The sequence below is a fragment of the Sciurus vulgaris genome (assembly GCF_902686455.1).
Source record: "Sciurus vulgaris genome assembly, chromosome: 5".
Classification (NCBI taxonomy): domain Eukaryota; kingdom Metazoa; phylum Chordata; class Mammalia; order Rodentia; family Sciuridae; genus Sciurus; species Sciurus vulgaris.
Window position 1 is genome coordinate 66,030,110 of NC_136465.1, and position 14,711 is coordinate 66,044,820.

Below are 14,711 nucleotides of genomic sequence, written 5' to 3' on the forward strand. Positions count from 1 at the left end.
TCCTCTGTTACTTTCTCCAGCCCTTGAACTCCTCTTTTCCTCTCATGCATCTCCAGAGTCCAGAGTCCAGGTTCTGGGTAGTGGGGCAGGGCAGAACAATGCTTTAGTGGAGAAATGGTGGACTGATGTCCTGCAATTCCCAGAATGGTCTTGGTCATGGGTGGCGAGAGAATGGAGGGTTCCCATTCTTAAAACTGTACTCAACTATGACACATGTATCTCTAGGACAAATTATTTCCCCCTTTTCAAAAACCATGGTAAAATACACATAACATAAAATTGATCATTGTAACCATTTTTCCCCCAGTACTGGTATCAACCCAGAGGTGCTCTACCACTGAGCTATATCCCCAGCCCCTTTTGTATTTTTTATTTTGAGATAGGATCTGGCTAAGTTGCTCAGACTGGTCTCAAACTTGCAATCCTCCTGTGACTTGGGAGTCACTGGGTTTATGGAATCATACAATATTTGTCTTTTGTGACTGACTTATTTCACTGAGCATAATGTCTTCAAGGTTCATCCAGATTGTAAGCATATTGCAGAATTTCTTTCATTTTTTTTTCTTTTTTTTTATTGTAAACAAATGGGATACATGTTGTTTCTCTGTTTGTACATGGTGTAAAGGCATACCATTTGTGTAATCATAAATTTACAGAGTAATGTTGTTTGATTCATTGTTATTTTTTCCCTTCCCCCCACCCCTCCCACCCCTCTTTACCCTCTATACAGTACTTCCTTCCTCCATACTTGCCCCCCTCCCTAACCCTAACTCTAAACCTAACACTAACCCTTCCCTCCCCCCATTATGTGTCATCCTCCACTTATTAGTGATATCATTCGTCCTTTGGCTTTTTGAGATTGGCTTATCTCACTTAGCATGATATTCTCCAATTTCATCCATTTGCCTGCAAATGCCATAATTTTATCATTCTTTATGGCTGAGTAATATTCCATTGTATATATATACCACAGTTTCTTTATCCACTCATCGATTGAAGGGCATCTAGGTTGGTTCCACAGTCTGGCTATTGTGAATTGAGCAGCTATGAACATTGGTGTGGCTGTATCTCTGTAGTATGCTGATTTTAAGTCCTTTGGGTATAGGCCAAGGAGTGGGATACCTGGGTCAAATGGCGGGTCCATTCCAAGTTTTCTAAGGAATCTCCACACTGCTTTCCAGAGTGGCTGCACTAATTTGCAGCCCTACCAGCAATGTATGAGTGTACCTTTCTCCCCACATCCTCGCCAACACCTGTTGTTGCTCGTATTCTTGATAATCGCCATTCTAATTGGGGTCAGATGGAATCTTAGGGTGGTTTTGATTTGCATTTCTCTTATTACTAGAGATGTTGAACATTTTTCCATATGTTTGTTGATTGCTTGTAGATCTTCTTCTGTGAAGTGTCTATTCATTTCCTTAGCCCATTTGTCGACTGGATTATTTGAATTCTTGGAGTAAAGTTTTTTGAGTTCTTTATAGATTCTGGAGATTAGTGCTCTATCTGAAGTATGATTGGCAAAGATATTCTCCCATTCTGTAGGCTCTTTCTTCGCATTGCTGATAGTTTCCTTTGCTGAGAGAAAGCTTTTTAGTTTGAATCTATCCCAGTGGTTGATTCTAGCTTTTATTTCTTGTGCTATGGGAGTCCTGTTAAGGAAGTCTGGTCCTAGACCAACAAGGTGAAGATTTGGACCTACTTTTTCTTCTATAATCTGCAGGGTCTCTGGTCTGATTCCGAGGTCCTTAATCCATTTTGAGTTTAGTTTCGTGCATGGTGAGAGATATGGGTTTAGTTTCATTCTGTTGCATATGGATTTCCAATTCTCCCAGCACCATTTGTTGAAGAGGCTATCTTTTCTCCATTGCATATTTTTGGCCCCTTTGTCTAGTATGAGAAAATTGTATTTATTTGGGTTTGTGTCCATGTCCTCTATTCTGTACCATTGATCTACCTTTCTATTTTGGTACCAATACCATGCCGTTTTTGTTACTATTGCTTTGTAGTAGAGTTGAAGATCTGGTATTGCAATACCCCCTGTTTCACTCTTCCTGCTAAGGATTGCTTTAGCTATTCTGGGTTTCTTATTCTTCCAGATGAATTTCATAATTGCCTGCTCTATTTCTGTAAGGTACACAATTGGGATTTTAATTGGAATTGCATTGAATTTGTATAGCACTTTAGGTAGTATGGCCATTTTGACAATATTAATTCTTCCTATCCAAGAACATGGAAGATCTTTCCATCTTCTAAGGTGTTCTTTAATTTCTTTCTTTAGTGTTGTATAGTTCTCATTGTAGAGGTCTTTCACCTCTTTTGTGAGATTGATTCCCAAGTATTTTATTTTTTTCGAGGCTATTGTGAATGGGGTAGTTTTCCTAATTTCTCTTTCTGAAGATTCATCACTTATGTATAAAAATGAGTTGGATTTATGGGCATTGATCTTGTAACCTGCTACTTTACTGAATTCACTTATGAGTTCTAAGAGTTTTCTGGTGGAATTTCCAGGTTCCTCTAAATATATAATCATGTCATCAGCGAACAGGGATAGTTTGAGTTCTTCTTTCCCAATTCGTATCCCTTTAATCTCTTTGGTTTGTCTAATTGCTCTGGCCAGAGTCTCAAGAACGATGTTGAATAGAAGTGGTGAAAGAGGGCATCCCTGCCTTGTTCCAGTTTTTAGGGGGAATGCTTTCAGTTTTTCACCATTTAGAATGATATTAGCCATGGGCTTAGCATAAATGGCCTTTACAATGTTAAGGAATGTTCCCACTATCCCTATTTTTTCTAGTGTTTTGAGCATGAAGGGGTGCTGTATTTTATCAAATGCTTTTTCTGCATCTATTGAAATAATCATGTGATTCTTGACTTTAAGTCTATTAATGTGGTGAATTACGTTTATTGATTTCCTGATGTTGAACCAACCTTGCATCCCTGGGATGAAACCCACTTGATCATGGTGCACTATCTTTTTAATATGTTTTTGTATGCGATTTGCTAAAATTTTGTTGAGAATTTTTGCGTCGATGTTCATTAAGGATATTGGTCTGAAATTTTCTTTCCTTGATGAGTCTCTGTCTGGTTTAGGTATCAGGGTGATATTGTCTTCATAGAATGAGTTTGGGAGGGTTCCCTCCTCTTCTATTTTATGGAATACTTTGAGAAGTATTGAAATGAGCTCTTCTTTAAAGGTTTTGTAGAACTCGGCTGAGAACCCATCTGGTCCCGGACTTTTCTTTGTTGGTAGGCTTTTGATGACTTCTTCTATTTCAGTACTTGAAATTGGTCTATTTAAATTGTTTATGTCCTCCTCGTTCAGTTTAGGCAATTCATATGTCTCTAGAAACCTGTTGATGCCTTCAAAATTTTCTATTTTGTTGGAGTATAGATTTTCAAAATAGCTTCTAATTATGTTTTGTATTTCCATCCTGTCTGTTGTGATATTTCCTTGTTCATTCCGAATTTTAGTGATTTGGGTTTTCTCTCGTCTTCTCTTTGTTACTGTGGCTAAAGGTTTATCAATTTTGTTTATTTTTTCGAAGAACCAACTATTTATTTTGTCAATTTTTTGTATTGTTTCTTTTGTTTCAATTTCATTGATTTCAGCTCTGAGTTTAACTATTTCCTGTCTTCTACTACTTTTGGTGCTGTTCTGTTCTTCTTTTTCTAGGGCTTTGAGCTGTAGTGTTAGGTCGTTTATTTGTTGAATTTTACTTCTTTTATTAAATGCGCTCCATGAAATAAATTTCCCTCTAAGTACTGCTGTCATAGTGTCCCAGAGATTTTGATATGATGTTTCTTTGTTCTCATTTACCTCTAAGAATTTTTTAATTTCCTTCCTAATATCTTCTGTTATCCAGTCATCATATAATAGCATATTGTTTAATCTCCAGATGTTGGAATAGTTTCTGTGTTTTACTCTTTCATTTATTTCTAACTTCAATCCATTATGATCTGATAGAATACATGCTAGTGTCTCTATCTTCTTGTATTTGCTAACATTAGCTTTGTGGCATAATATATGGTCTATTTTAGAGAAGGATCCATGTGCTGCTGAGAAGAAAGTGTATTCGCTCTTGGTTGGATGGTATATTCTATAAATGTCCGTTAAGTCTAAATTATTGATTGTGTTATTGAGATCTATGGTTTCTTTGTTCAATTTTTGTCTGGAAGATCTGTCGAGTGGTGAGAGAGGCGTGTTAAAATCACCTAGTATTATTGTGTTATGGTCTATTTGGTTTCTGAAATTGAGAAGGATTTGTTTGACATACATGGATGAGCCACTGTTTGGGGCATAGATGTTTATGATTGTTATATCTTCCTGATTTATGCTTCCCTTAAGCAGTATGAAATGACCTTCTTTATCCCTTCTGACTAACTTTGGCTTGAAGTCCACATTATCGGAAATGAGGATGGATACTCCAGCTTTTTTGCTGAGTGCATGCGCATGGTATGTTTTTCCCCATCCTTTCACCTTTAGTCTATGGGTATCTTTTTCTATGAGGTGAGTCTCTTGCAGGCAACATATTGTTGGATCTTTCTTTTTAATCCAATCTGCCAGTCTATGTCTTTTGATTGATGAATTCAGGCCATTAACATTCAGGGTTATTATAGAGATATGATTTGGTTTCCCGGTCATTTGGTTCATTTTTTAAATTTTCTTTCTTTATTTGTTTGACACAACTTGTTTCCTCCTTTCTTTGACAATTCCTTTAGGATAATTCCTCCCTTTGCTGATTTGCTTCTTTGTTTTTCATCTCTTCCTCATGGAATATTTTGCTGAGAATGTTCTGTAATGCTGGCTTTCTTTTTGTAAATTCTTTTAGCTTTTGTTTATCATGGAAGGATTTTATTTCATTGTCAAATTTGAAGGTAAGTTTTGCTGGGTATAAGAACTGGTTGGCATCCATTTTCTTTCAGGGCTTGAAAAATGTTGTTCCAGGCCCTTCTAGCTTTTAGGGTCTGGATTGAAAAATCTGCTGAAATCCGTATTGGTTTCCCCCTGAATGTAATTTGGTTCTTTTCTCTCACAGCCTTTAAAATTCTGTCTTTATTTTGTATGTTCGGTATTTTCATTATAATGTGCCTTGGTGTGGGTCTGTTGTAATTTTGTGTATTTGGAGTCCTATAAGCCTCTTGAACTTGATTTTCCATTTCATTCTTCAGATTTGGGAAATTTTCTGATATTATTTCATTGAATAGGTTGTTCATTCCTTTGGCTTGTTTCTCTAGGCCTTCCTCAATCCCAATAATTCTTAAATTTGGCCTTTTCATGATATCCCATAGTTCTTGTAGATTCTGTTCATGATTTCTTACCATCTTCTCTGTTTGTTCAACTTTGTTTTCAAGGTTAAATATTTTGTCTTCAATGTCTGAGGTTCTGTCTTCCAGGTGTTCTATCCTATTGGATATGCTTTCTATGGAGTTCTTAATTTGGTTTATTGTTTCCTTCATGTCAAGGATTTCTGTTTGGTTTTTTTTCAATATCTCTAACTCTTTATTGAAATGATCTTTTGCTTCCTGTATTTGCTCTTTTAACTGTCGATTGGTGCGATCAGTCAATGCTTGCATTTGCTCTTTCATCTCATCATTCAGTGCGTGCATTTGCTCTTTCATCTCATCGTTTGCTTCTCTGATCATTTTAATTATGTACATTCTGAACTCCTTTTCTGTCATTTCTTCTGCCATGCTGTCACTGGGTTTTATTGATGTAACATCTAGATTTGTTTGCAGCATTTTCTTTCTTTGTTTTCTCATATTGTTCAGGTATCAGAGGACCGCTGAGATATTGCAGATTTCCTCTATTGACTTACAATGTCCCTGAAGATTTCTATATATATCCCCCCTTAGCCTTCAGTAGGCTGAAGTCTTGGAGGAAGTTGATAATGCGGTGCTCCACAAGGAAGCTGCCTCTCTAGGAGTGGTGGCCTTCAGGTGGGGTATAATCCCTGCTAGTGGGTAGAGGTGCCTCCACTTGTTGACCAGTGGTCATCCAAAGGGGACCTAGGCTGTGGGCTGAGGCAAGGCCTGTTTGGGCCTGAGTCTCTGGTTTTACCGTCCTTGTGGGGAAACCTCACCCGGCAGGGAAGACTCACCCGGTGGGGAGGTCTCACTGGTCAGTTCCCTCCTAGAGGTTCCCCTCAATTTACAGCTACCGCCTGGGCTGGGCTGCCTTCCTCTGCAAAGTTCCCAGGGGCCCGGCCCTACCTCCTGGGCCTGGGAGCCTCACCCTTTGCAGATGACTCTCCTTAGGCTGCCCTTCCTCAGAGAATCTGCCCGCAGGCCTGGAACCCTCGCTCCGCCCTAAGCCTGTCTCTGTGTGGCTCTTCCACCAAGAAGCCTCCCAGATCCTGGGACCCTGCTCTGCACCCAATCGCCTGGCTATGCGGCCCCTCCTCTGAGCAGCCACCTGGGGCCCTGTACAATCGCTCTGAATCCCAGAGACCCGCCACACGCCTCTTCCTCCAGACAGCCGCCCAGTATTCCGGTGCGGTCACTAGGAGTCCAAGAAACTCACTGCGTGCCTCCACCTCCACCAACCACCCGCAGCCCTGGGCAATCAATCACTCCGAGTCGAAGTGACTCTCCCCGTTCCTCCTCCTTCTCCAGATAACCCCCCGGGGTGTTCAGGAGCGGTCGCTCTGAGTGGCTCTGAGTCCACGTGACCCGCAGCACAGGTCCTCTGGGCAACCGCCCGGAGCTCTGGTGCGGCCACTCAAGACCAAGCGTCCCACCACGCTTCTCCTCCAGGCAGCCCCCCTGTGTTCAGGAGCTGTCCCTTTAAGTCCAAACAACTCACCACTCGCCTTCTCCTCTGAGCAGCCGCCTGGAGCGCTAATGCAGTCACTGGGAGTCCACACGACCCGCCGCGCTTCTTCTCCTCCTCCTACTCCTCCAGGCAGGCCCCGGTGTTCAGAAGTGGTCTGAGTCCAAACAGCTCGCCACGCAGCCCCTCCTCTGGCAACCGCCTGTAGCTCTGGTGTAGTCACCCCGAATCCAAGCTGCCGCGCTCCTCTTCCTCCTCCTCGTCCTCAGGGCAGGCCCCGGTGTTCAGAAGCGTCGTTCTGAGTCCAAACAGCTCGCCGCGCAGCTTCTCCTCTGGCAACCGCCTGTAGCTCTGGTGCAGTCACTCCGAATCCAAGTGGCCACGCTCCTCCTCCTCCTCCTCAGGGCAGGCCCCGGTGTCCTGAGTCCACACAGCTCTCCTCGCCACTCTTCCCCTGGGCAGCCGCCGGAGCCCCAGTGGTTGCTCCGAGTCCCAGCGCTGTGCCGAGCGGCCTCCTTTACAGCGCTCCCAGCTGTCCGAGTTCACTGCTCCAGCGGGGGGAGGGGCGTCTCGCCGGCAGTTCTACTTCACAAAGTTTTCTGCGTTCCGGGACCACCGTCCCATCCGGGATGCCTCCCCAGGGGGTGAGAGTCACCCGGCTGCTTTGAGTTGGTCCCAAGCGTCTCAATATCTCCTCTTTTGAATCCTGAGTCCTGGAGCAACATGAAATGCAGCCACCCTCTAGGCCGCCATCTTGAAAACCTCCCAATTTCTTTCATTTTTAAGTCTGAAAATATTCCTTCTTGGTTATGTATCATGTTTGGTGGAACATACAAGCAACTTTTGTTGCTTCCACGTTTTACCTATTGTGAATAATTATGCTATGAATATGGGTGTATAAATATATCTGAGAGTCTTCTTCCTCTTCTTCATAGTAGCCATCCTAACAGGTGGATAGTTTTGATTTGCATTTTATTAATGATCAGTGATTTTGAGCATCTTTGTATGTGCTTATTTGCTATCTGCTTTTTTAAAAACATTTTTCCATTGTAGATGAACATACTACTTTAATTTTATTTATTTATTTTTATGTGGTGCTGAGGATCAAATCTAGTGCCTCATATATGTTAAGCAAGCACTCTACCACTGAGACACAACCCCAGCCCCTTATTTGCTATCTGTATATCTTCTTTATTTCCCCCAATGCAACTTTCTAATTAGTTTTATTTTTTGTAATACTGGGAATTAAACCCAGGGCCCAATATATATAAGACAAGTGCTCTACCTCTGAGCTATATCCCCAATCCCCATTTATATATCTCCTCTGGAGAAATGTTTTTTTTTTTTTTTTTTTTTTTTTTTATTGTAAACAAATGGGATACATGTTGTTTCTCTGATTGTACATGGCGTAAAGGCATACCATTTGTGTAATCATAAATTTACATAGAGCAATGTTGTTTGATTCATTCTGTTATTTTTTTCCCTTCCCCCCACCCCTCCCACCCCTCTTTACCCTCTATACAGTAGTTCCTTCCTCCATACTTGCCCCCCTCCCTAACCCTAACTCTAACCCTTCCCTCCCCCCCATTATGTGTCAACCTCCACTTATTAGCGATATCATTCGTCCTTTGGCTTTTTGAGATTGGCTTATCTCACTTAGCATGATATTCTCCAATTTCATCCATTTGCCTGCAAATGTCATAATTTTATCATTCTTTATGGCTGAGTAATATTCCATAGTATATATATACCACAGTTTCTTTATCCACTCATCAATTGAAGGGCATCTAGGTTGGTTCCACAGCCTGGCTATTGTGAATTGAGCAGCTATGAACATTGATGTGGCTGTATTTCTGTAGTATGCAGGTTTTAAGTCCTTTGGGTATAGGCCAAGGAGTGGGATAGCTGGGTCAAATGGTGGTTCCATTCCAAGTTTTCTAAGGAATCTCCACACTGCTTTCCATAGCGGCTGCACTAATTTGCAGCCCCACCAGCAGTGTATGAGTGTACCTTTCTCCCCACATCCTCGCCAACACCTGTTGTTGCTCGTATTCTTGATAATCGCCATTCTAATTGGGGTGAGATGGAACCTTAGGGTGGTTTTGATTTGCATTTCTCTTATTACTAGAGATGTTGAACATTTTTCCATATGTTTGTTGATTGCTTGTAGATCTTCTTCTGTGAAGTGTCTATTCATTTCCTTAGCCCATTTGTTGACTGGACTGTTTGAATTCTTGGAGTAGAGTTTTTTGAGTTCTTTATAGATTCTGGAGATTAGTGCTCTATCTGAAGTATGATTGGCAAAGATATTCTCCCACTCTGTAGGCTCTTTCTTCGCATTGCTGATAGTTTCCTTTGCTGAGAGAAAGCTTTTTAGTTTGAATCTATCCCAGTGGTTGATTCTAGCTTTTATTTCTTGTGCTATGGGAGTCCTGTTAAGGAAGTCTGGTCCTAGACCAACAAGATGAAGATTTGGACCTACTTTTTCTTCTATAATCTGCAGGGTCTCTGGTCTGATTCCGAGGTCCTTAATCCATTTTGAGTTTAGTTTCGTGCATGGTGAGAGATATGGGTTTAGTTTCATTCTGTTGCATATGGATTTCCAATTCTCCCAGCACCATTTGTTGAAGAGGCTATCTTTTCTCCATTGCATATTTTTGGCCCCTTTGTCTAGTATGAGAAAATTGTATTTATTTGGGTTTGTGTCCGTGTCCTCTATTCTGTACCATTGATCTACCTTTCTATTTTGGTACCAATACCATGCCGTTTTTGTTACTATTGCTTTGTAGTAGAGTTGAAGATCTGGTATTGCAATACCCCCTGTTTCACTCTTCCTGCTAAGGATTGCTTTAGCTATTCTGGGTTTCTTATTCTTCCAGATGAATTTCATAATTGCCTGCTCTATTTCTGTAAGGTACGTCATTGGGATTTTAATTGGAATTGCATTGAATTTGTATAGCACTTTAGGTAGTATGGCCATTTTGACAATATTAATTCTTCCTATCCAAGAACATGGAAGATCTTTCCATCTTCTAAGGTGTTCTTTAATTTCTTTCTTTAGTGTTGTATAGTTCTCATTGTAGAGGTCTTTCACCTCTTTTGTGAGATTGATTCCCAAGTATTTTATTTTTTTCGAGGCTATTGTGAATGGGGTAGTTTTCCTAATTTCTCTTTCTGAAGATTCATCACTTATGTATAAAAATGCGTTGGATTTATGGGCATTGATCTTGTAACCTGCTACTTTACTGAAATCACTTATAAGTTCTAAGAGTTTTCTGGTGGAATTTCCAGGTTCCTCTAAATATATAATCATGTCATCAGCGAACAGGGATAGTTTGAGTTCTTCTTTTCCAATTCGTATCCCTTTAATTTCTTTGGTTTGTCTAATTGCTCTGGCCAGAGTCTCAAGAACGATGTTAAATAGAAGTGGTGAAAGAGGGCATCCCTGCCTTGTTCCAGTTTTTAGGGGGAATGCTTTCAGTTTTTCACCATTTAGAATGATATTAGCCATGGGCTTAGCATAAATGGCCTTTACAATATTAAGGAATGTTCCCACTATCCCTATTTTTTCTAGCGTTTTGAGCATGAAGGGGTGCTGTATTTTATCAAATGCTTTTTCTGCATCTATTGAAATAATCATGTGATTCTTGACTTTAAGTCTATTAATATGGTGAATTACGTTTATTGATTTCCTGATGTTGAACCAACCTTGCATCCCTGGGATGAAACCCACTTGATCATGGTGCACTATCTTTTTAATATGTTTTTGTATGCGATTTGCTAAAATTTTGTTGAGAATTTTTGCGTCGATGTTCATTAAGGATATTGGTCTGAAATTTTCTTTCCTTGATGAGTCTCTGTCTGGTTTAGGTATCAGTGTGATATTGGCTTCATAGAATGAGTTTGGGAGGGTTCCCTCCTCTTCTATTTTATGGAATACTTTGAGAAGTATTGGAATGAGCTCTTCCTTAAAGGTTTTGTAGAACTCGGCTGAGAACCCATCTGGTCCCGGACTTTTCTTGTTGGTAGGCTTTTGATGACTTCTTCTATTTCAGTACTTGAAATTGGTCTATTTAAATTGTTTATGTCCTCCTCATTCAGTTTAGGCAATTCATATGTCTCTAGAAACCTGTTGATGTCTTCGAAATTTTCTATTTTGTTGGAGTATAGATTTTCAAAATAGCTTCTAATTATGTTTTGTATTTCCATCCTGTCTGTTGTGATATTTCCTTGTTCATTCCGAATTTTAGTGATTTGGGTTTTCTCTCGTCTTCTCTTTGTTAGTGTGGCTAAAGGTTTATCAATTTTGTTTATTTTTTCGAAGAACCAACTATTTATTTTGTCAATTTTTTGTATTGTTTCTTTTGTTTCAATTTCATTGATTTCAGCTCTGAGTTTAACAATTTCCTGTCTTCTACTACTTTTGGTGCTGTTCTGTTCTTCTTTTTCTAAGGCTTTGAGCTGTAGTGTTAGGTTGTTTATTTGTTGAGTTTTACTTCTTTTATTAAATGCGCTCCATGAAATAAATTTCCCTCTAAGTACTGCTTTCATAGTGTCCCAGAGGTTTTGATATGATGTTTCTTTGTTCTCATTTACTCTAAGAATTTTTTAATTTCCTTCCTAATATCTTCTGTTATCCATTCATCATATAATAGCATATTGTTTAATCTCCAGATGTTGGAATAGTTTCTGTGTTTTACTCTTTCATTTATTTCTAACTTCAATCCATTATGATCTGATAGAATACATGCTAGTGTCTCTATCTTCTTGTATTTGCTAACATTAGCTTTGTGGCATAATATATGGTCTATTTTAGAGAAGGATCCATGTGCTGCTGAGAAGAAAGTGTATTCACTCTTGGTTGGATGGAATATTCTATAAATGTCCGTTAAGTCTAAATTATTGATTGTGTTGTTGAGATCTATGGTTTCTTTGCTCAATTTTTGTCTGGAAGATCTGTCCAGTGGTGAGAGCGGCGTGTTAAAATCACCTAGTATTATTGTGTTGTGGTCTATTTGGTTTCTGAAATTGAGAAGGATTTGTTTGACATACATAGATGAGCCACTGTTTGGGGCATAGATGTTTATGATTGTTATATCTTGCTGATTTATGCTTCCCTTAAGCAGTATGAAATGACCTTCTTTATCCCTTCTGACTAACTTTGGCTTGAAGTCCACATTATCGGAAATGAGGATGGATACTCCAGCTTTTTTGCTGAGTCCATGTGCATGGTATGTTTTTCCCCATCCTTTCACCTTTAATCTATGGGTATCTTTTTCTATGAGGTGAGTCTCTTGCAGGCAACATATTGTTGGATCTTTCTTTTTAATCCAGTCTGCCAGTCTATGTCTTTTGATTGATGAATTCAGGCCATTAACGTTCAGGGTTATTATAGAGAAATGATTTGGTTTCCCGGTCATTTGGTTCATTTTTAAAATTTTGTTTATTTATTTGTTTGACACAACTTGTTTCCTCCTTTATTTGACAATTCCTTTAGGATAATTCCTCCCTTTGCTGATTTGCTTCTTTGTTTTTCATCTCTTCCTCATGGAATATTTTGTTGAGAATGTTCTGTAATGCTGGCTTTCTTTTTGTAAATTCTTTTAGCTTTTGTTTATCATGGAAGGATTTTATTTCATCGTCAAATTTGAAGGTAAGTTTTGCTGGGTATAAGATTCTTGGTTGGCATCCATTTTCTTTCAGGGCTTGAAAAATGTTGTTCCAGGCCCTTCTAGCTTTTAGGGTCTGGATTGAAAAATCTGCTGATATGCGTATTGGTTTCCCCCTGAATGTAATTTGGTTCTTTTCTCTCACAGCCTTTAAAATTCTGTCTTTATTTTGTATGTTAGATATTTTCATTATAATGTGCCTTGGTGTGGGTCTGTTGTAATTTTGTGTATTTGGAGTCCTGTAAGCCTCTTGAACTTGATTTTCCATTTCATTCTTCAGATTTGGGAAATTTTCTGATATTATTTCATTGAATAGGTTGTTCATTCCTTTGGCTTGTTTCTCTAGGCCTTCCTCAATCCCAATAATTCTTAAATTTGGCCTTTTCATGATATTCCATAGTTCTTGTAGATTCTGTTCATGATTTCTTACCATCTCTGTTTGTTCAGCTTTGTTTTCAAGGTTAAATATTTTGTCTTCAATGTCTGAGGTTCTGTCTTCCAGGTGTTCTATCCTATTGGATATGCTTTCTATGGAGTTCTTAATTTGGTTTATTGTTTCCTTCATGTCAAGGATTTCTGTTTGGTTTTTTTTCAATATCTCTAACTCTTTATTGAAATGATCTTTTGCTTCCTGTATTTGCTCTTTTAACTGTCGATTGGTGCGATCAATCAATGCTTGCATTTGCTCTTTCATCTCATCATTCAATGCTTGCATTTGCTCTTTCATCTCCTCGTTTGCTTCTCTGATCATTTTAATTATGTACATTCTGAACTCTGGAGAAATGTTTATTTAAGTCTTTTGCCCACTTTTTAATCATTTTTTTGCTCTTTTGTTGTTGAGTGTTATATTCTGAATAGTAATCCCTTATCAGATGTATGATTTATAAATAATTCCTCCTATACTGTGTCTTTTTTTTTTTTTCTTTTTTGGTACTGAGAATTGGGCTGAGGGGCACTCAACCACTGAGGCACATTCCCAGGCCTTTTTGTATTTTATTTAGAGACAGGGTCTTGTTGAGTTTCTTAGGGCCTCACTAAGTGGCTGAGGCTGGCTTTGAACTCACAATCCTCCTGCTTCAGGCTCCCCTCGCATTCTGTTAATGTGGTATATGTACTACATTCATCAGTTTTCATGTGATGAACCATCCTTCCATTCCAAGAATAACTCCAATTGTCTTTGGGTTTATAATTCCTTTGATAATGCTTCTGAATTTTCTTGGCTAGTATTTTGTTTAGGTTCTTTGCATCGATGTTCATAAGGGATATTAGTCTGTAGTTTTCCTTTCTTGTAGTGTCTTCATCTGGCTTTGGTATCAAGATAATGTTGGTCTTACAGAATGAATTTCAAAGTGTTCCCTCCTCTTCAATTTGGAAAAGTTTGAAAAAGATGTTCTTTACATGTTTGCTATAATTCATAGCCATCAGATCCAGAGTTTTTCTTTGTCAGAGATTTTTAGTTACTGATTCAAAGTTCTTCTTAGTTATAGGTCAATTCAGATTTTCTATTACTTCATAATTTAGCCTTGGTAGTTTTTGAGGGTTTTTTGGAATTTGTTCATTTCATCTAGGTTACACATTTCTTTGTATATAGTTTTTCATAGTACTCTCCTTTGAGCCTTTTTTATTTCTGTAGAAATGGTAGTAATGTCCCTACTTTGATTTCTGTTTTTAGTAATTTGGGTCTTTTTTTTTTTTTTTTTTTTTTTTGTACCTTTAAAATTTTATTATCTAGTTATTTCCAAAGAGGACAGAGAAATGGATCAAATATCCCAATTCATTGTACTGATTACTTAAAATGTTCATACTCACTTTGTAGAAACTGTACTGTTTTTGTTAAATTAACAGAATATTTGGGGAAGATATATCAAGTCCAAGTATTTTAACGCACAAGCCCAAAAGATGAACAGAAGCCAGGAGCAGACTAAGATGGAGCTGTCAGCTCGGAATATCTTACTTGTTCCAAATAACCCTACTCAGCTGTCACCCTGTCACCCACCCACCCTGTCTAGTGAGGCCAGCACAAGGACCATGGCACTGAGACTCACTTCCTCTCACCCAAGTCCATCTGTGCCTTCAGATACTACAGTATCAGGATCTCTAACTCTGGGGTGAGAAAGTGGTTTTCAAAGCAAGATCCCAGATGAGGAACATATTTGGACAAACAATGACGTGACAAATGTTTTTCAGAATAAGAACAAATGAAGTGAAGTGAGCTGTTAAACTTTGTCCTGCCTCACCGGCTCTGGCAGAGCCCAGAGTCACTTGCTTCTGTGACC